General features: G+C 30.0%; 1 protein-coding gene across 1 annotated transcript in view; it reads right to left on the bottom strand.

Annotated features, from left to right (window-relative positions):
- Positions 1 to 11,179, bottom strand: part of LOC108912945 (collagen alpha-1(III) chain-like) — a 49,090-nt gene extending 37,911 nt beyond the window's left edge. Inside the window, exon 1 of the mRNA XM_018718376.1 lies at positions 11,144 to 11,179. The gene's annotated coding sequence lies outside the window, so the exon portion shown is untranslated. The remainder of the gene's footprint in view (positions 1 to 11,143) is intronic.
- Positions 11,180 to 23,210: the final 12,031 nt, after the last annotated feature.

Raw genomic sequence — 23,210 nt, 5'->3', positions numbered from 1 at the left:
TATATATATATATAAATTATAAAAAACAATAAAACAGTAAAGGGTTATATATGGAATAGCATATCGGGTAAATGGTTTTCACGGCTTTGTCGGCACATTTTTGGCCTTTTGTCGAAATTTTCCATAACCTTTTTTCATAAATCCGGTTGAATTTTGTTGATACAGCGCTCAATTTCCTTCTTCAATGCATGGGTGGCCGTGGGCTTGTTCGCATAAACCATAGACCTCAAAAAATCTCAAAGATAAAAGTCCAACTACATTAAATTGCATGATCACGAAAATGGGAAATCACACGACCAGGATATAACACTCATGCTGTAATGGAATTGTTTTTCTGTTGTATAGCAGTGGTACCATTTGACGCAATTTGGGGATAAAAAATGACTATCATGTCGCGATAGTGAGCATCACTAACTATTATTGTCTGACCAGCCGCATTTTCGAAGAAGAATGGCGCAAAATTCAAATCTTGCGAGAATTTTGGGACACCCAATACTTTGTACTTCACATTTATAACTGATTTTATTAATTATATCGTTTTGAACGTGCCTGTAGTTAATTCATGTAAACGTTAAAATAGCAGGATTCGTTCAGGTATGTATTTAACTAATTGAAAATTGAACCGTTATGTATTGATACACTTCTAAAAACATATCTTATTTGACCTTGTTAAGGATAATTAATTAGTTCCATTTCTATTTCCTGTGCTTGATTTAAAATTACATACTTCAACGAGTATACCAAATATTTTAGGCGTGTATAGAACAGAGCGATCAATATATTCTGGAAAATGACTTTTTCTTAGAAACAATTGAAAATAATTAAATTTAGAGACCGGTTTAGTTATATTTTTAGTAGCTATCATCAGTGGATAAAAAAAATAAATTGGCACACAAAGTGTTGATAAGAATTCTACCAAATTTTACTGGTATAGATTTTACGTCACAAATCATTAAATAAGTTCTTTCAAAAATGTGTCCGAAAACACTTCGTTTTGACATTGTTGGAATTTGAAAAAATATCACATTTATTTAAATATCGCTGAAGGTGATTGATGAAATTTGGTCTAATGTCTTAATTACTGACAAAAATTTGCTGAGCCGTTACAAAAATCAGTCAGTCGGTGGCGGAGAATTTATTTTTTGAAAATATAATATTAAAATTAAATTAATTAATTAAAAAATACAACTTATTTCTGAAAGGTCCAAACAAATAAGTAATTTGGGTTGGATATTTTACATTTTCAGAATGTTAGTAACACTAAAATATTAAACAATGGTATGCCACCAATTTATTTTGATATCTGATAGTTTCACTCTCTCTCTCTCTTTTATTGGAGATATGAACCAGAATCAAATTATTCAATTTCAAAAATGTTCAGTTGCATCAAAATTATATGGTTTTTATTGACGGTGTTTCCTAGTATCTTCGGCCTTGGTTAGCAGATTGACCAACTCAACAAATTTTTGCATATAGTCAGTGGAGCCACTAGTCATTTTATGCCAAGAGTCTTAAGAGGAATTTATTTAAAAGTGATATCTTTTCTTCAACAACAATTATTTTTAATTAAAGCTTTGTTATAATTTCAACTGTTTTCAAGATATTAACAGTTGAATATAACTATCTTTGAAATTTTCACCTTAAAATAAGAAAAACGGATGACGTTAGGGAAGTGTTTATTGCAAGTTTATTTTTAGAAATTTAATTTATTAAAAGATATATACCTATACAGACTGATTCAAAATTCAGTACAAAGAATTTAGGGGTATATTTTTGAGGTCACAATAAGACTTTTTTTCCTATAAGCGTGGGTCCACAAATGCTTAGTTTTCGATATACAGGGTGTTAAAGTTTTTTATTTTGTTCGATTTTTTTAGGAATAATTTCCAAACAGATTTGAATGTTGGTATAAAACTTGGAGTACAGTTTTTTTAGGATGTTAAATTTAATTTAAATATGTCATTGCCAATGACAATTTTTGTAGAGGGCGCCACCTATAGACCTAGAAACTTATTTTAACTTTCACTTTCACAAAAATAAATTTATTAGACAAAATAATACCGGAAGTAATAAAAATTTTATAAAAGTAAGAAAAGTATCGTTGGTTAAATTGACATATCTCGGTTGATTTTAATTGTACAAACTTCTACCAGGCACCATTTTAAAGTTCTTGAAACCAGCTTTCATTTGAATATGGCGTTACATCTACCTAAATTAACTCAGAAAAAAGTTATAAGACGAAAATCGTCATAAAAGGGCAAAAATTGGCCAAAAATTCAAAAAGTAGCCAACTTTGATCCAATGTATCTCGGTTTCTATTAGTCGTATGCACTTTTACAAACGCTTATTTTAAAGGAAAAAACATTAACTTTTTTTTCTGTGAGGCAATGCCTATACCTAACTCCTCTCAGAAAATGTTGTGGGCCAAAATCCAAAAAGAAAAAAAACGCATTTATTCGTTTTTTTTTTCGTTTTTTTACTCGTTTTTTTTTTTACTTCAGAAGGTATCATTTCGATTGGAAATTCAATTTGCTACAACTTTTCTGCTGACGACTATAGTGAAAAAATGCATAGTTTTCGAGTAAAACTCAAAAAACTGAAAATACCACCTTTTTACTTCGTTCTCAAAAACGCACCCCTTTAAAAGGTAGCACTCCGCGGTTTGATCATTTTTTAGGGTCAATTGAACATATCAAACAATAAAATTTCTGTTACATTGTAGTTCCTATCTAAAGTACATAGTCAATAGCCTAATTGGCCGATGAAGAGTTAAATGCACATCATCAAATTTTATTGACTAGGTATTCACGGTGAAAAATTTTTTATTTATTTTCACCATCCTTACATTTTTTTCATGCAACTTACCGTTTTCGAGAAAATCACTGCTGACTAGTGACAATACTACCGTTTAGTCAGTAGTGATTTTCTCGAAAACGGTTAGTTGTATCAAAATTCAAGATCATTGCATTACTGATTAGATGGTAAAAATAAATTCTAACATTTTCCACCAAAAATCAAATACTTAAACCATCCGTTTTTATATATTAAGGCTGAGAATTTGAGGAAAGTAGTTTTTCACTGTTTTTATATCATGAAACCAGTTAAAAGTATAAAAAAAATTCGAAATAGCGGAAGCTATGACAATGGGTGTTTGCATTAAAGAAATATGTAGCGTTTTATCGCTGATTACTACTCTACAATGACTATACAATTTCGCTAATAACTCATTATCTGATCTTTCAGTTGATTTTAAAAATTAGTGACTTCAACAAAAATCAAAAATACAGGTCATATTTTTTACTATTTATCATTTTAGTATTAATTGATATGGTGGCAAACATCCCATTAAAATTAAAAATCCCATCCCATCCCATTAAAAATTATTTCCAGCAGTAAAATAGTGTTGTATTTCTAATAATTAAAAATTTCCAGAATATTTGTTGCAAAAAAGATATATATTGGATACTGTGTTATGTAATATTTCATCTACATTGTATTCCTCAGTCAAATTTAAAATTTAAATTCAATGCAACTATGCACGATTTTATTTGTCTCTCTCTGAATTGTTAAATTTATGTGCACCACACAAGCGTGTACACCGCGTAAGGACAATACGGTAGTGAGAAATTTCAGGCGCATATAAATGCGTTTACTTTCGTTTCCATATTTTAACACCGCGACTAGCTGAGCAATATCTCAACAGCTATTCCCTGACACCCGCAACTGCTATACGATCCACAATTACACGTTGCTTTTAATTAACGAAACGGCTTATCATATGTGAAAACTAAGCGATTGTTCCCATTATCTTACGCATTGTGTCTCGGATTAGTGTTTGAATTATTGCAATTACGTTCTCTTAACCTTACCTTTTAGGTTACCGCTTAATTGTTCTTAAAAACATGAAAGCTTCATCAGTTAGGCGATACTGTAGGTATTTAAAATAATTAAAAGCAGAAGTTTAGATAAGGAAGACAACATGAATTAGATAAATGTTTCTTTCTTTTATCTTCGTGCATACATTTTCATTGTGCCTTATATTTTTATCAAAAGGTGTTTAATTGTAAGTACCCAAACTACTTAGATGCTAAATGTTACAGGCTGTACAATTTTGCTTTCTTAAAAAGTTGTCGGTCTTCAAAAAATTTATTTATTTTTTTATTTTTTAAGATAACTGTGTCAATATTAAATAAATTTCAATTAATACTAAAAGATTCTAGAGTAACCTAAAGATTATACCAGGTTGGTCAGAAAAATGTAGGTAAGTAGGTATACAAAGTATTGAAAGGGTAATTTTATTTACTATTGAAATAGGTATAGGGAAAATGTACTCAACATTAATTTTTATAGTCCATTCGTCTACTTGTGTCCAAAATAATCTTTTCAATTACTTTTTCATTAAAGTTTGGAATTAATATTGAATCGGATACAAGATGTATTACGCTAGGTGTACCGCAGGGCTCTATATTGGGTCCTGGTCTATTTTTACTGTACATTCATCACTTGGCAAATTTGTCTACTGCGGCATATTTTATTTTATATGCAAATAATACCATCATTTTATTTGATAAAAAATGTGATAAAAATTTTGCTATCAGTTGTACGGATTTGTTGTTAGGTATGGGAGAGTGGTTTTCATAAAACTTTTTTTATTTTGAGTTCCGATAAGATGTAACTATTCGTTTTTCATAAACATTGTGAATCGCTTAACATTAGAATCAATAATTCTCTTACACCGAGAGATCTCTTGTAAAAGAAACTATGTTTGTATCTACGTAACATTTTCCTTCTTCATCAGAAACTAAGAGGTTTGTTGTCTGTCCTATAATTAAAGTCTTCGAACAAAAATTCGTAAAATAAATATTAACGATCATATTCATTATTTTAAACAGCAGATGTTTCAATGAAGAACACATTTTGATTGTAAAACATTGATTTGTGATTACATAAAGTATTTATCTAAAGGATCGAATGACAGATAGGTAATTACCTATATACTTAGAGTGTTTGTTTTTCGAGTCGCTCCATTGGAATCTCGGTTATCCTAAGAGATACAATGTCGATCAAATTATGGCTGAGTTCTAGAATTTAATGATGAATAACTTGTGAAAGAGACCTGTTTTCAGGCCCGGATCCAGAGACTGGTTTTGGGGGTGGCGCAAAGCACTTCTTTATCATTATTATTATTATTATTATTATTGTTGTTGTTGTTGTTGTTGTTGTTGTTGTTGTTATTTTGATGACGTAAGGTGTAGGTTAGGAAGGGGGACTTGCATTAATATCGACTAACTGCCTGTTGTCGTTTGGAGAAATTGAAGATCTTTAAAAAATGTTGTGCTTTGGGGGTGGCGATCGCCACATCGCCACCCCCTCTGGATCCGGGCCTGCCTGTTTTTTCGTTTTGAAATTATTGTTCAAAAACTAAAATTTTTATTTTCATTTTTATTTAATTGAAAATGGAGGAGGTAGTTTTTGTATCCCAGCAAATTTTTTGTAATTATTATATGATATAGTTGACTTTTTAGAAAGAACGCTTTGAAAACAAAACAACAAAATCAACTACATAATAGGTACCTACTTCAAACGATATTTGGCAGGTTAGTTAAACATTAAAATTTACCTAATTTGTCAAAATTTTTTTAGAATACAGTTGGCACTGTGGCAAACTCGAAACATATTACATATAGGTACAACTACAGAAAAATCAATAATACATATATATATATATATATATATATATATAAGTATTGAAATTTAGTCACTCTTCTACTTCCTCTGCTACAAATTGCAATCTGATATGTACTAACAGTCGCTTTATATAAAAAAATAAATAGCGTAATAAAAACATAAAATTTCAATTTTGTTGGTTCTAAAGCCATATTTTGGTAATGTTCTTTCTTCTAAACAGAAAAATATAGGTCCATTTCCACAACTTTTCCATAATTTCACTGATCTTGTATCTCTAGATAGGTACCCAAGACTTCAATAGTACGACTCGAAAAACAGACATCCTGATGCATCAATGAATCATCAAATGAATGAAAAATATCAGTTAGGTACTTACAGTCCGTACAATATTTGTTCCAAGAAGAGAACCGAAGAAACAGGCCTTCGTAACTGCCTTTTGTAGTTAGTAGTCCCAAAAACGCCTAGAGCCTATAAAAATTGTCCAAAATGGATTTTTTTTTTAAATCTTTTCTTTAAGGATTTCCTAAGAGATACCTCACTAGCTCTTTTGAGGAAAATTATTCTAAAAGTTAAGCAAAGTTAGGTTTTTTAATGCCTTTGGTATAATTTTTACATGCCGATGAATTATTCATACCAAACTTTTGTTTTTTAATGGTTGAAATTGAAATAATTAGAATACTTACTTAGAATTACTGATAAATTTTGTAAATGTAATTTTTTACTAATGTCTAGGCTTAGAAATCTAGAGTTAATTTTTTCATGGAAGTAAATCACTAAATAATTTTATTTTTGTTTTTTTACAAATTGATGGTATTTGACTCGTTTTTGAGGTTAAGAAACTTTTTTATTTTTTTAGGTTAGGTTATGTTAGATACAGAATTCTTGAAATAAAATTCACATACTTATTGCGATGATAAACTATTAAATGTTTACTTTTATTCACGTATCATCAAGTATTATTGAATGTTAAAACAATAATACTTTATAACTTGTTTTTAACTTATGTCAGAATAGCTAAAATTAATTTCTATAAATTTAGAGTAATTTTTCTCAAAAAAGTTGGTGGGGGATCTCTTAGGAAATCCCTAAAGAAAAGATTGTAAAAAATCCATTTTGGACAATATTATAGGCTCTAGACGTTTTTGGGACTTCGAGTGTTCAATGCGGTTAATTCCAAGAAAGTAACGCAGGGGTCTTCTTGGAATTCTATTATAACAAATATCGTATGAATTGTACAATTAAGGACACTAAGAATATTGAATATATTATTTTTTCTATTATCTCTCTCTTATAACTATAAATAAAGTTAACGTGTCTCTTCTATTGATATTATAAATAGTAAAAATAAAACAAGAATATATCTGGAACAAATCATTGAAGTGACCACCTACTCCTGTATGAGTAGTACTAGATCTTTGATTGTACATTTAAACTATGTAATTTTATAGATATGTATCAGAATAAATGGCAAACTGTTGTTAACCAACATCAGATATATATCTAATAGGCCTGCAAATTTTAAATGAATGTAGTTATCACTGCTTCCTAATTTGTCAAAGCGCTACCAATTTTTGTTTTTGAATATTTGCATTTATCCAAGGATACAAGATTAATACCTGAATGAATTATTACAATAGAATTTGTCTATTCTTCTGTGTATATTTAGTTTTTCAGTAAAATTTCAAAACCCGTTGAAAAAGGACATCTGAGTATAGTACCTATTACATAAAGGTGCCTATACTTTTACGTCCCATTAACATACCCACTATTTTGTAATAAATATTCTGGTGCCTATTATAACAATTTGATTTGCTTAATCATTTCATTAAACCGCTGCTGTGTTTAATAAAGTAATACTAGGCTTTCACTTGCTACAGAGCACGGTAAATTGTTAATATCTACTTAATGCTTAAAAAAATATCTTCTGGCGATCGCGAAGATCGCGTACTTAATATGAAGGCGCCTCGAGTCAAGAAATACCTAATTATCTGTCTACCACATTTGGTATTACATTGCGAGCGCGATTTGCTTCTTTTTTTCTATTGAGAAACAAAACGGGTCGTTAAAGTGTAATACTAACACAATAAGGATATTTCCATCTCACTCGAAAACGGTATATCAACCTCGAGGTGGCGTAAAAAATTGAAAGTAATTTATTTTGAACATCACAGTTTGTTATTTCGACACATGTGCTAAATTTGGCCAAAATTGGACGCTGAGGAAATATAAATCTTAGGAAGGATCCGCCGAATCTTCGGATTAGAACACACATGGCACACTAAAAAAATTAGACGGCCGATCTGAACATTGGACACAAGAAATCAGTGTTTTTAAAAATAATTAGTGAATTTCCTATGAGCATAACAAGGCTATATTGAAATAAAAATTATTAAGTACTTAGTTTTTCTACAGCTCACGTGATATTCAAAAACGCAATAAAATTGGTTTGATATGTTCCACCAATGTTGTACTTTAATGTAAAATAAAAAAATTGAAATTGCTATGAAACAGTGACAAATGAAAAATACAGTTTTATTTTTCATTTAAAATGAAAGTTGTTCAGGAAAATGCAGTCCGTACAATATTTGTTGAATTCCAAGAAAAGAGCAAGCCAATAAAGTTCTGTTATCAGAACTACTGTAACAATATACCGCGGCATAGATATCTACCTACAACAAATGTCGTACGGACTGTACTAAATAATTTTACATGATACAGAGTCGTACTATTTTATTTATACTATTATTATTTATTATCCATATATATCCCCCCCTCTTTGTTTGGGGAATGTAATATCCAATATTAATACAATATGTCTAGGTATAATGCGTACCAGATTTAGTTTTATAGTACCTCGATGATTTTTCAAAAAATGTTGAAATAAATGTGAAATATCTAAATTATTTTTAAAAGTACTGTCATATACTCTGACTATCTCTTATACAGGATGTATCTAAATAACATCGAAAAAGTGTAAGAGGCAATTCTAAATTAATAGGGATATTTGGTATAAAATTTTTTGAAAAAACTCACCTGAAAAGTTACACCCCTTCAAAAATTTTTAAAAAAATTCGTTTCCTTTTTTATCTTCCATGTATATCAAGTTAAAGAAAGCAAATTTGGCGATCATTATCTGTCAAAAAAGGCAAAATATACTCGCGTTAAACAGCTCATCCTTTTAAAAATGCATTGCAATACATTTATTTTTTATCTCATAAATCCTTTTTTGAAAAAATTTGAAGAGATCAAAAAGTTAGTAAGTGAATGGGGCTTTTTAGACATCATTTTCAAAAAGCAAAAAATTTTATCAAAAAAAATTTATAAGAAAACATGTCATAGAGGTTCATTATTTCAACCCCTTACAAAAATACTTGAGGGTTGAAAAAAACCTCAGAAAGTGTAGTTTTTTGACAGATAATGTTCACCAAGTTTGGTTTCTTTCTCTTGATATACATGAAAGATAAAAAAGAAAAACAATTTTTTTTAATTTTTGGAGAGTAACATTTCAGGCGCGAGTTTTTTCAAAAATTTTATACCTAAGACGCCTTTTAATTTTCATCAGAGAATCGCTCCTTACATTTTTTCGGTGTTATTTAGATACACCCTGTATAGTTGACAATTTTTATGAATAATTTCTAACGATGAACATTTGTGTTGCTCTCATGCATATACAACAGGGTGTTCGAAGTTTTAATCACAAAAATTCATGAACCCATAGAGTAAGTAAAAATGCTATAGAAACCTTTTTTTTCGACACCTCACCATTTGTGTGATACAGAGTGTTAAAGTTTAAAAAAAATTGTATCTCTATCTTCCGAACAAATAAAGTCATGGCAACGAAATTATGTTTACTATAAGCATATATAAAATAGTGTTCAACGAAAAAAAAATTAAGTCCTAATTTAAATCAATGGCGTGGATGTGAGGTACTCCAGTTATACTTTTTTGAAAAATTATGACGGGAAAAACTATTTTTAAGCTTTTTGCATATTTTTTGGTCCAAATGAGCAAGTTGTAAAGATGATACGTTTCGATAAATTGAAAATTGTACAGGGTGTTAGACAGCAATGTATCAAAAATTTCTCGTCCTAATTTAAAATGTTTTTCTTATTTAAATATTGAGTTAAAGTGAAAAAATTAGAGTAGCAGCAGATTTATCAAAATACAGCAATCTTTAAAGTTATAAGAAAATACGTGAGAAGACGTACCTATTTAAAAGTCTATTGAGGAAAAGGGACGTCATTTTGAAAACCATTTATATAAATTCTGTACCAAAATAAAAATTGTGCAAAAAAGTCTATAGAACATTTTCGTTTAAAATAAATTTCAATTCTCTTTTTCCAATGACATGTCACTGTGGATAGTTTTAGTTTTTTCTTTATTTATTTTGGTATTTTTTATCAGCGAAAAAAGTAATGGAATAAACGCTTACGCCAAATAATCAACCAAAGGTTATTTTTATGAAAACAGTTTGTCTAATTAATAATCTCACACTAAAACAAGCAGACAAAGAATAAAAAATACACATCACTATATATAGCGCACTTCAATAAGTTGCTGACTTTTCGAAAATCCGATTTTTGGTTTGGCAAAACTATTTTCTTAAAAAAACACTAGACTAATCTTTTTCGCTCAACGGTTTATATCACCGATTTTTTAATTTTTTTCACGGGTGACAAAATACCCAAACAGATAATTTTTGAGGCAAATATAAGCATATTCCACATTCACGTCATTAGTTGGAGCTGAGACTTAATTTTTTCACGTTACATGACATTTTATTAATGTATTAAGCATCCAAAGTTTCATTTTAATATCTTCATTTGTTCAAAAGATACTTAGAGACACATTTTTTGCAAATTTTGACATATGGTTTCTCAAAAGTTGAGTTTCGAAAAAATGTTTATATAGCAAAAGGACATTATTTTTACTTACTCTATGCACATCTGAATTTTTTGTGTGTAATTAAAACAAACATTTTCAAAGCATCTATAAAATATAAAATTTTAACACTGTAATTGTGAAAAAAAATATTTCTGTAGGTATTTTAGTTCCATATAAAAATTTTCATTTGACCAAAATACTAAATTCTTTTGAATGTTAACTATTATAAAAATCAGAGACTTTTAAAGTTTTTTGTTCAAGTACAGTATTTCAAAATGTCTAATTTTTCTATTTTTTTAACTGCCCGTTAATTTTTAACATTGTGCTTATCGAGAGAGCGATTTCAATTAGTTATTTAACAGATTTCTCATTTTTTAACCCCACATTTTCCATCCCTAATCCCAAACGTCTGCCAAGGGTCCGACCGATCACACATCACAATATTCAGACACAGGAACTGTCCATACTTACACTTGTTACGATTCAACGATTTTCACAAAGCAATATTTTTATCCCCCAAAAGCAGCACAATCCCTTATTAAACCATCCACACGCCACTGCACTGCCTTACCTGTGCAAAAACAAATCCTAAACGCAATAAGTGACTATAAACTAACTAAATGCATCCTCTCATCATATCCCTTTTATATACGGACACAGTGTGATGCTACCACGATCCCCCAAATGAGTTTAGCGGCTTTCTTCTAAACCGGCTACCCGACGAATTGGCTGGCCGGATGGATGGAGAGAGTAACTATGGCACGAAAATATAAAAATGTTTAATAATATTTAATGAAGCTAGTAGGGGTAGGTAAGGAGAGGAAAAACGTCTCCAGTTTTTCGGTGTTTGCTGACGAGGGCCGATAACTCCGAAATGTTAAAAGTGCTTCTAAATTCCTTAATCAATAATTTAATTACAGACTTAGTTTGTTGCTTGTCCAAAGTTTCAACGATTAATTAAATTTTCGTAATGGATTTCCACTTTTTTGTGTTAATTTTGAAAAATTCTGGCTGTGCGATATTCAAATTCAAATTAGTAGTTTTTACAAAGTACAGGTAACTTACAAATTGTTAATATTTACATAATTATTTCAACCCCAATTAACATAGCAATAATATAAGCTGCTAGGTTTAAATATTTCTAGTACAAAGTTTTAAAAAATATTCTATGAAAACCGAGATGAAAATCAACACTTAACAAATATTTTTCGGAATCAATTTTATTAATCAATATTTGTAATTACAGGTTGAATTAAATTTAACATGGGCAGTGGCACAACTAGAAAAAGTTTTACGGGAAACGAAGTTTACTAAGCATAGATTGTAGAAAAAGTTGTAATAAAAATAAATCCATGGCTCAAGAATATGTGATAGTACTTTTGAAAATAAATAAGGTTTTTCATATGTTCCAAAAATGCCTCCTTCTTGAAAAAAAAAGACGATAAAGTTTCAAAGAAAAAATCTGCAATTTTTCATATTTTACAATCTAATGTACTATTCTCTAAACAATCAGTGGCGGAGTTAAGGGCGTTTCCTTTGATTAATTTAATATAAGTAGTACAATCCTGTAAAAGCAATTCGAATTTTTGAATAAGCCTTCTTAAATGAAAAGTATCTTTTAATATTTTTTCATATCACATTTGTTGATATTTTTTATTTCACAGCGAAATACAATGGCCATAGAACTAATTTCTTGTTTGACTCAGTTTTTTTAAAACAAAAAACATTTTTCTAAGTCAAAATTTGAATAGCTTGTTTTAAAAATTAATTTACTGATACTATCATTTTTCTAGAACACGAACGTTACTTTTATTATCTCGATCAATTAAAAATATTGCATTCTTCATTGCCAAGCATCCAAGTATTTCGTCATTTTGGTTAAGAGCTTTTTTAGATTTTAACGAACCCTGAGATATATTGTTCAATTGTCCTTAAAATAAATGTGCATGGTTTCAGTTGAAAGCAGCAATTTACTTTTTGCGAATGCAAAGATAAATCTTCCAAAGAGGTAATTAACTAATTTGATTTATTGACACTTAAATTAAATAAATAATAACATGTAAAAAAATGTATGTGTATTTTGCTGTTTTAACATTTGCAATTTTTTTAGCCAGTGTTTTAGTTTAATATATGATTTTCTTGATGGAAAAGATAAAAAAATGTTAATAAGGAAATCCTTTTTTTTTCAGTAAAATATTTCCCAAATCTTAAATAAGTTATTAATCCTTTGAAATGTCTTTACAGAAGAAATCTTCTTTGGAAGAGATAAAAGATAGAGCCAGTATCGCACACGCTAGTTCAAGGTTTTCACTTTCATTGACCTTGCAGTCAATATTCATTGGAGATTGTATTGGAAACGGCGTTGTTTTATGAGTTTCTATAAACAATTTAATATATGAGTATTGTGTCAATAGTATCAGAGGCGTTGTATTAAAAATTGATAATATACTTATTATCAAAATATATGAACAGTAAGTTAAGTTATAGTATTTGTTAGAATTTAAAATTTTCTTTGAGATTTTTCTTAAAACTCATTATATTCGTACAAAAGAACCCACATTAATTAAAAAAATATATTTCTCAGTGTCTGTCCCATTCACTGCTTTTTAATATTTGTTTTTAAATAAGAAAATACTATTTCCTATGAGACTTGTTTCCATGGTATCATGACTTTGTATTAAGATTAGGCTCTCAGAAGATGATGAAGATTTTAATTCTCTAGACAGAAAATTATATAATTTTTTTGATTGGTAACATAATTTGGATTTAATTTTTATGTACAGTTAATTTTTCTATAGTCGAATATTATCGATTTATTGAGAATTTGTAAGTTCAGTTTGTCTAAATTATAAAAAATATTTACGAACCTTATTAAAACCTAGGTTTCTAAGGCCTAACTCTATATGTAAGGATTAATTTCATAAATAAACTTTTTTTTTGCTTTCTAAACATCAAATTAATTATAAAAAACATTTTTTTTATTTTATTTTAAAGCTAATTTAATTAGCTTAAATTAATGTCTTTCATAAACAAACGAAAATGCTAAAAGAACTTAAGCATAAATTTAATAAATATACGCTATAATTTAGCAATTACAATTAACATAGGCCTTATATGGGTCACTTATTTATTAATGAGATTACTCTGTTTTTTTACTTAATCTTTCAGGCCCAAGGTTTTTAAAATTAAGGTTTTGTTTAGAGTCTCTTTTCTACTCAGACATCTATGTTAATATTAATTCAACTAATGGTGTGGGTTGTCATTTTAAAATGAACCCATTAATCAATTCAATGAAATAATTAGGTGTGTGACATTAGATATCAGTTTTGATACTGATTAAAACAACGCCCATATACCACTACAGGGCGATCTTTTTGATGCTTTATTTCACATAATGTAGGAAAATAGGCAAATAGTATTTTTGCTGCTATATATAAAGTTATGTTGATTTAAATTACAAATAAACCATAATAGAGCAAATTATGTATTATTTTTTAGTTTCCACAAAGTAACACGCTTTCTGTGATCAAACATCAAACATTCCTTTTGGACCATAAACAATTTTTTTATTTATTTAGGTTGCTAACATTATCAATAAGATAAATGTTGTGCAAACTATAAGATATAAAATAATAATAACATAATATTTAGAAAATGATTTATTTTTAAACAAGGAACTTACATACGTATAGTGATTGAAAATATTGTGACAGAATCACCTCATTTTTAACTAAAACCTGACGGCATTCATGATTCGATTTTGAAAATTTTGTTCTGTGTTTCTTCAACATTAAACTGAAATGATATTTTAAAATTAAACAGACCTGTCAGAAACGCCGAAAATAACAGTTAAATTCATACTACATTTGCAAAAAATACTATAACAGCATCATACAATGGGTGGACTTGTCCCTATACAGTTTCTGTATCTGATAATAATCCAGATAGCTCTCTATACGGGGTAATTCACAACTTATCCAAAAAAATTTAGGAATAGATGCGGCATGAGAAATGAAGTCAATACCGTAAAAAAAAAATTGTAAAATCCTTATAGTTTCCGAGAAAAAAATTATTAAAGTTGTAGTACATTCAACCATTACATAGCTGGACAACTATAGTCTCTGGTGTCATTTGCAATACGCGTAAAGAGCCACGTGGCCTCAGCGACTCGGAATACTGAAATCCGATTTTACAATCGTCGTTGCGATAGTGTTTTTATCTGTGGTGTTTACAATAGTTTTTTTAGTAGTTAGTGTCAAAAATGGTTTGCGTGTATAGCAACTCGGAGTTGATGGATTATTTTAGCATTTATGTTATGGTGAAGCAAGACAACATTTGTGTAAGTTCATAGAAACTGAGTAAGACGGACCCAAATGTGTTTACAAGTCGGTGGAAAAAATTTTGTACCGGGTATGTCAAATTATAACAATAACGGCAAAAGCAGTTATATTTGCTGATATAAAATATGTGCTATAAAATTTTTTGTCCATTTTTATCATACAACATTTGTGTTAGTTCATAGAAATGAGTAAGACGGACCCAAATGTGTTTACACGTCGGTGGAACAAATTTTGTACCGGGTATGTCAAATTATAACAATAACGGCAAAAGCAGTTATATTTACTGATATAAAATATGTGCTATAAAATTTTTTGTCCATTTTTATCATACTTTGCCGCCATGCCGGTCGCAATGTGAGGGATCAGGTTTTACAGTGGACCAGTTTTCAATGCCTTGCAGAAGTGTATTTTTAAATTATTTTCGAACTGCCCTTTTTGATTTCTTCTTTACAAAATTGTATTTGTAAGAGTCCCTGTACATTCAAAATTTTTTATTTGGATAAGGTCTAAATCACCCTGTATAGTTTATACTTTGTGGCAAAATGTTATCACCTTGTTTTACTTTGCTAAATAGTTTTAGCTACATATTTACAAAAATTCTCCCCAGAAATTAAGCTAATTTATAAGAATAGTATAAGAAGAATCACAAAAATTTAGTTAGCTTCGTATTTTAATCTAAAAAATCATAAATTTGCAATTTTAATTTTATCTTAAATCTGGCGTTCTATAGACAAGAAATCGCACTTTTAATATGACAATGACAGAACAGGTAAATCCATCCAGGAAGTAATTGAAAGATCACGGAGAACATGTAAACATCAGAAAATTTACAATTTCTGTTTTGTCCAGCAAATTTGTAAAAATACTCAATAATTGTGGTTAATGCACGTGTTAATAATTTCCCAAAAACATTATGCGAGGTGTGATTATGTTTATAGTACCGCACTCGATTTTCTGTATATTCAATAGACGTGCAAAAGTCAGGAAACGTAAAAATAAACGTACGAGGTAAAAATATGCTTGTTTTCCTTATTTTTGAATGTACTGTTAGTTGTTTTAAACCCTGAAGAAAACTTATATAACTGTTACAGAGAAGAGAAATTGTTTCCAACTTCCTTAGATTTTCTAAAATGCTAGATAAAATATTAAACGCCCCTTATTAACCCCCCCCCCCCCCTTTAAGAGGTTAAAATACATAATAGTTTCAGCTCGACAGAAAATGTAACTTTCGTATCGAATAAGCCGTTAGAAAATGCATACTTCGCACAGCATGACTAGAAATGCGTATATTATAGCAGAAAAGGATTTTGCAAATATTGCTGCAGGTTTTTTGTTTCGGTTACTTGCTTATGAATATTTTCAGGAGTTGCGTCACATCAGGAACCGTTTATTGCTCAATAAATAACAGTGTCCTTGTAACTAGTCGCCTAATAACAACAGTTTTCATTAAAGTCATAAAAAGTATGCTCATCGTTTTATTTGACGAAGACGATGCTATTAATATAGATTTTAATTTTGAAACTAAACGTAACACGGCAAGCGCTTTTATATCATCAACTTAATGGGAATAATTCCTCAATAAAAAACATTTTAATCATTTAATGTGATAATTGGACGGATATAAAATGTGAAAAGGATGCATTTTTCATTAAACTAAATACTCATCTTCGTTAATTACATACAAACGCTTACGCCTTGGTATCTGTCCTTTATACAACAATTGTCATCATCTATTGGTTGAGATAATTGACTTGTGGTCATTTGGAATCTATTAATATTGCGCTAAAAACCCTGGACATGTAAATAGTTTAGTGGATTTGTGTACAATATTTGGAAATCCCAGCAATGACCTTTTAGTAATTAATAGATATAACAAATCGCTCTACAGGCATTTCTATATTAAGTAGTTGTAAGTAGTCTGGCGTGATGTGATGAAAGAATGTTGTAAAATGTCAAAAACGTTCCAGATAACTATTTAATTTATACCATTATCGTTTCTATGCTTTTTGAAAAATTAAACACATGACTTAAAAGTTGCAGCAGTGATGCTGCGTTATGAGAAATTGCAGCTGCTCGTTTATTGTTTTATAGTAACTAATGTACCAAAACTAATGTAAATGAACAAATATGTAGCTAAGGAATAGGAAATAGAGCAGACAAATAACAGTTCGATTTACGGACTTTGTCAATATTTCAATTTACTTCTAATTTTCTACTGTGCTAATGAAGAAATGTTATTTACCTATGTATTTAAATAGGTATTTTCTTCATTTTCGTCTCCATAAGTCACCTAGATTATAGCTAATTATATTTAACTGTTGTGCAACAACTTGCGGAATTATATTTTCGATAAGTTACTAGTTATGCCGAACAAGTGTCATAATAGGAGCTTCTTCACTATGTGGCAATATTATTGACTGACAGATTTAATCAGAAAGAAAGTCTGCAAGCTCTCAACAAACCAGTTGTAATGCACCAAGTTCACTACCATTGCTCGAAGAAACTTTTGTCCGGCCACTGAAGAAAAATTTCCATTGTTGTTATGCGATTTTCATTTGTTTAAGCGTAATTACAAATTAAAAAAATTTGAAATCAGAGTAGGTCATGTTCCAAGAAAAGTAGAATATTTGTCAGCGTCATTTTATATTGCAATAGTTTAACATTTGATTACACGTTTGTACGATCTAAATGTTGCAAAATGCCAAGAACTTATTTAAATTTAGAGTATGCAAATATGGTGTTTGTTTATGGTTTTTGTAATGAGAATTCTAATACTGCTATTGAAGAATATCGTCAATGGTTTCCACATCACAGATATCCTGAGAAAAATGTATTTATCAGAGTTTTCAACAAATTGTGCGAAACCAGTGCTAGTATAACATCTGAACGAGCTCTTCGTCAAGGTTTAGAAGAAGTAGAACATATTCTGGGTCTAATAAAAGATGATGCAATTATTAGCTCCCGAAAAATAGCTACTCAATTGGACATTCCACAAAAAAGAGTAGTTGGCCTCCAAGAGCTCCAAACCTCACAGTACTAGGTGCAGGTTCAAAAATGAAGTGTACAAGGTTAGAGTGAACACTCCGGAGGCACTGATTCGACAGATCATTAATACTGCAGCACCTATTAAAGAAATACATGCAGCAATCAGAGAAGCCCTTCATATACGAAGCAGCAAGTGTTTAGAGGTCAGTGGTGGTGTTTTTGAACATTTAATCAAAGAACGCTATGATTAATAGAATAGGTATCAATATATATATATATATATATTAAACAAATAATAATCGGATTTGAGTTTTTTCTTATTCCTGAAGTTTGGTGCAAGTATCTCGACTCACCCTTTATATAAATCCTAAAAAATCTTAAATTAAAATGTGTTTAATATATCGGTCGATAGCCGCACGGTTTAAGGCGTCAGTACTTAAATCGATGTGTCGATCTGCCCGGGTTTCGAATCCCGCGGCCGGTAGACCGTAGATTAGCTATGCTTGTACGGAGGATTGGCACCCTCTGTGCAGGTAGGGTGGAAGAATGTTGGCTTGGGTCAATGTGAGAGATTGACACCGGTTGGCATTTGACCACCCCCCTAATTAATGAGGTTTTCCAGGTTTCCCTCATTCCTGCACTGAATGGTGGTTAGGGCCTACCAACATAAGTCGTTCCTGGGCGCAAATGCGGCCTGCGTAATAATAATATGCCGCCTCCTCTCCCGCACAAGTCTCCGACTTCTGTGCTAACTCTCGTAGTTAGGATGAGGAGTAGATATATTATTATTATATTATTATTTGGGCGTTTTGGTGACGTTTTCGTTAAATAATTTATTTGTAATACGCAATATGAAATTTCTAAATAAAAAACTGACATGTAATAGGTGCTAGGTCTATTCAGTTTTGTGAACTTACCGCATCATTTCATTTCCTGTGATCAGTTGTACCATCGATTCTGTTAATTCGGTTGTTTCAAGGGTAAATGTTGTAGATTATTGCCCCCAATATTTATCAATATAGGATAATAACGCTACACATACATCACACAAAATTCATGCAAACCTTTTAATAAGTAGCCAGTAAAAAAGTTTCCTAGATCGTTCTAACATGTTTAAATTATTTTTACGTACGATTCATTTACTCTTCCACTGTGAATGAATACTGTAAATACCTCACAGTATTTCACAATATTTGTATATAAAGATATACCTACCTAGTAAAATATATACAGGGTGATTCACAAATGGTGACCAAAAATGAAACCTTGATTTCTTTGGTGAATTTTAAGGGGAGTCTTTCTTATAAAGATATAGGGTGTTAAACTTCAAAAAGTATTTTTAATTTTTTTAATAATTAAAAAATCAGTAAGTGAAATAATTTGAAATTGGGCACATGTATTTATGTAAACATTGTCCAAAATCTGAGGGCGTTTCCTAAAATTTACATGTTCCAGTGGCGGAGATAAGAGGGCTTCGGTGGCATATTTTTCTACATGACATAGTACGCCACTGCTTTACGGTAATGATTTTTCGTCTTTCAATTTTCTTCAAATTACTACTCTGGTTTTAGAAAAAAACCTGATTTTCGAGTAAAACTAAAAAAACCAACTGAAAACACATAAATGACATGACAAACACTAATCATTCGATTATTTATTCGAATAAAGAAGTGACATTCAGTCATCTTTTAATGATTTTATTTGAGTAAATACTCAAAAATACCTCCACTTCCACGACATCTAGAACTAAAGTTCTATATTGTGTTTTTTTATTATTGTATCTTTTTTCCGCCAGTTCGGGACTTCTTACTGAAAGAAGTCTACTAGATGTTGTCTTTCTGGATCACTCTCGGCAAACGAGCTTCTTATCTGCAACGAATGCCATCTTCTAATCCACAACAAAGATAAATTCGAGTTATTTCTTCATAATAAAAAGGTAGTACAGAAATGATTTAATTGAGGCAAAGTCAAAAGGAATTCAGTGTTAAAAGAACAAAGTTATCTTTTAATAAATTGAATATAGACAAATGGGTTTTTGTGTATAAGAGTATTAGCAATGTTTACTATGATCTTTTATTAATCTTACTTTATTGTAAAAATATCAAGAGACATATTCGGTCAAGTAGTGAATGAAGATAACAAAAAATACTCACAAAATAAAAAATACCAGTGGCGTGTATATTACTTTTTAAAAATAATTGGATACTACTAACTACACGCGTGCTCCTGGTGGGGCTATTGGATTTTAGTTTACTCTAAAAACATGCTCTTTTCCATAAAATAATTTGAAAAATCACTCTTTGAAATATTTAAAACTGCTTGTACTATGAAATTAATCCACTATCACCTTCAACTGACACAAAGGTATTTATTTAAAAATACTAACTATTAAATTGCCATTTTTGTTCCGCAGTATTGACAGAACAAAATCTAAGCAATTTCTAATCCGTCCCGAGAATATGCATTGCGGATCCCAAATACTCGGTGAAAGTAGAAGACCTTGTAGATGCATTTTGGCTGCGTTGGGAAACATAACAGCTAGGGTTTGTTTATATTTGAAGCGTTCTTAAACCTCGGTGAAAGAAATACGCGTTGCATAAGTTTTTGTGCTAATTGCATTAATATTATATCTCTAAAAGAAGAGGAATTGGTGGTATTACTTAAACGTTTGCGATGATACCTATCTGTGATTTCCTCATTACGAGTATGACACACAAGAACGTGTTTTAAAAAATTGTGGCCCTACATTATTATGTAGGGCTGTCTTAAAAATACATGCTTTTGTACCCACTATGTTTTTTTAAGTAATACATCTTTAGATTATCTTACTTTTAGATTCCTTAAAAAAAATTATAATCATGGTTTGTTACTTGCAATTTTGTGCAGAACTTTACAATAACATAATTCAGAGAACATTGAAGGGGTCTTTCGATTGATTAACAATTTTCATTGTTGTTAACAATTTAATACAAAGTTCTTTTTTACTATACTTTTTTTCGAATATTCACTAAATCAACAATTATTCATATTTTTGTTTCCCTACGATGTTCTCTAGTTTTTAGTATACAATATCAGAATTTTTTTCCAAAACCATCTAATAGTAAGAAACCCTCGAAGAAACTGTTCCGGTCAAACAGCCCTCTGAATAAATGGTATCGTTGCTTGCCATCATCTACAGCCGCCATTTTGAATCCAAATCGTTTGAAAAAATTCTCAATACTACCTAAAAACATGTACAATAAAGCGTATTTATTTCTGACATGATATCCTGTAGGTACATATTTTTCGTTGAAAATTCCTGAAAAATGAAAATTACCTTTTTTCCAACCTTATTTCTGTAATCAAGTTACCATGCTTTAAATTAATGTCATTAATAATTTTAGTGTTAGAATTATAACAAAAATTGTTTAAAGCAGGTATAAGTTTGATTTTTCACCATAATAATTTTTTTCGGCCCTGTAATAGCATTGTGAAAAAATAAGAGGAGGTTAACGAATTTATTGATAACATTTTATTTACTAACGAAGCTGGTTCTACAAGAGAAGGTATCACAGCATGGCAACTTTATTAATTACATAAAGAATTATCAAAAATTTGATGTTTAATAACAAATTAATAGCGATTTCTTGCTAAACTGTCGGCTTGAATAAAAAGTACATAACTTCTTTTTGATATTGTTTCTCTTTTCAATACTGTTTAAATTTATGTGATGTCTATTAAGAGAAAAAAGTTATGAACAAAACAAATTTTGAGTTCTAGGTAAAGTGCCCTCTAGCGGCGGATATTGAAACTTTTCTCTGACTGGCCCAATAGAGCTTCATCTACTTGGTAGGTGTGCCAAATGAGAGACTAATCGAACTTGAATTAAATAAGTTATTTAAATAGAAAAATTTAAAAAATTGAACTTTGATAAGCTGTATATTGACAATTCGAAAAAAATTTTCATTGCATACTGCTATTATTTTAATCCGTAGAATCACCTTCAGGAGTTTCCTGATGGACTTTTAGGACACCCTGTATATCACACTGTGGACAAATCGTAAATTTTTTATGTCTATCGAAATCGTTGTATTTGTCTTTACAGTAGCTACATCATCTGCCTCGGTGATTTGAAAAAAAATATTTTGTACCTTTTTTAACATAGAATAATTAAGAACGAGAGAAATGCGAAATAGGTGTTGAATATTTCACGATTTTACACAAATTTTATTAATATTGTTTAAAAAAAATTTTGTTTAGGTGTATGGTTTTGTATATGGTTTCGAATTGTGTCCCTTCATATTAGTTCTTTATTTTAAATAGATAAATGTATTGATAGCCACACTCTGTATATTATATCTTTCCTCTTAAAAAATAACAGCAGACCTATAGTTTTAGTTTAAAATTAACCATCACGCGTATTTGCTTACTACATTTTAATTAATTAGGTACAAGTTCTCCTTATAAGGGCGTCCATTCTCCAATTATTAACGGTATAGAACAACAATAGATACTATTATTTCTAGCTGTAGTACAGATATGAAGAAAAATTTTTTTCTCATTCTGTAGTCATGTAATATACACTTTTGGATTAAACTTTACGATTAATAAATAATTCGGTGTAGTCACAGCACAACAAACAATTTAGTTACAGTAATATATCTTACATATAATTGATTAAAATTGGTATTAGGAATATAAAATAAATAAAACTAGCTTACTGATTGAACCCTAACTAAAAAATAACAACAGTTAGCGTACCTAATCAAAAGAAGTTATCGTTTGCTTGAAAAAATCTAATTGTAAGTATTCAAAACATAGCATTAAAATTAATTTGATCTCTGTTATCCATCTATGCCACTGAATTATTTTTTAATTGTAAAATTTTATCAGAAAATGTAGGTATTATTCGTAAGCAAACATTTTTGATTTTCTTTCTCTGAATATCCTCAATGATTCAGCGGAATAACCGAATAGCGTTCCCTTACATTGATAATTAAATATTATAGAAACATGTACATTTTTGAAAGCCAAACTTGATGGGTACTGGATTTATCTTTTCCGAATGAAACTCTTCAGTATTTCTTGACATTTCTTTGTTGGAATGAACAGCGCTTACATACTTAATGGTGAAATAAATAAATCAACTTAGGCCGATGCACGTTGTCAACTAAAATAATACTTCCTTGATCCGAAATTTATTGTGGTTATGTGCAGTTAGACACTTCCTTGCGCCTTTTTCAGTTTCTTTTCGCTCTCTATCGTAAATTTTCTTCTTACACAAGTACTTATACGTTGCACAACTCTTACTCTATATTGTTTTCGATTATCCGC

Source organism: Anoplophora glabripennis, unplaced genomic scaffold (genome assembly GCF_000390285.2).
Source record: "Anoplophora glabripennis isolate ALB-LARVAE unplaced genomic scaffold, Agla_2.0 scaffold484, whole genome shotgun sequence".
NCBI classification, from domain to species: Eukaryota; Metazoa; Arthropoda; class Insecta; order Coleoptera; family Cerambycidae; genus Anoplophora; species Anoplophora glabripennis.
The sequence above is the reverse complement of the archived record's forward strand: the minus strand, read 5'-3'. Positions and strand labels throughout refer to the sequence as shown.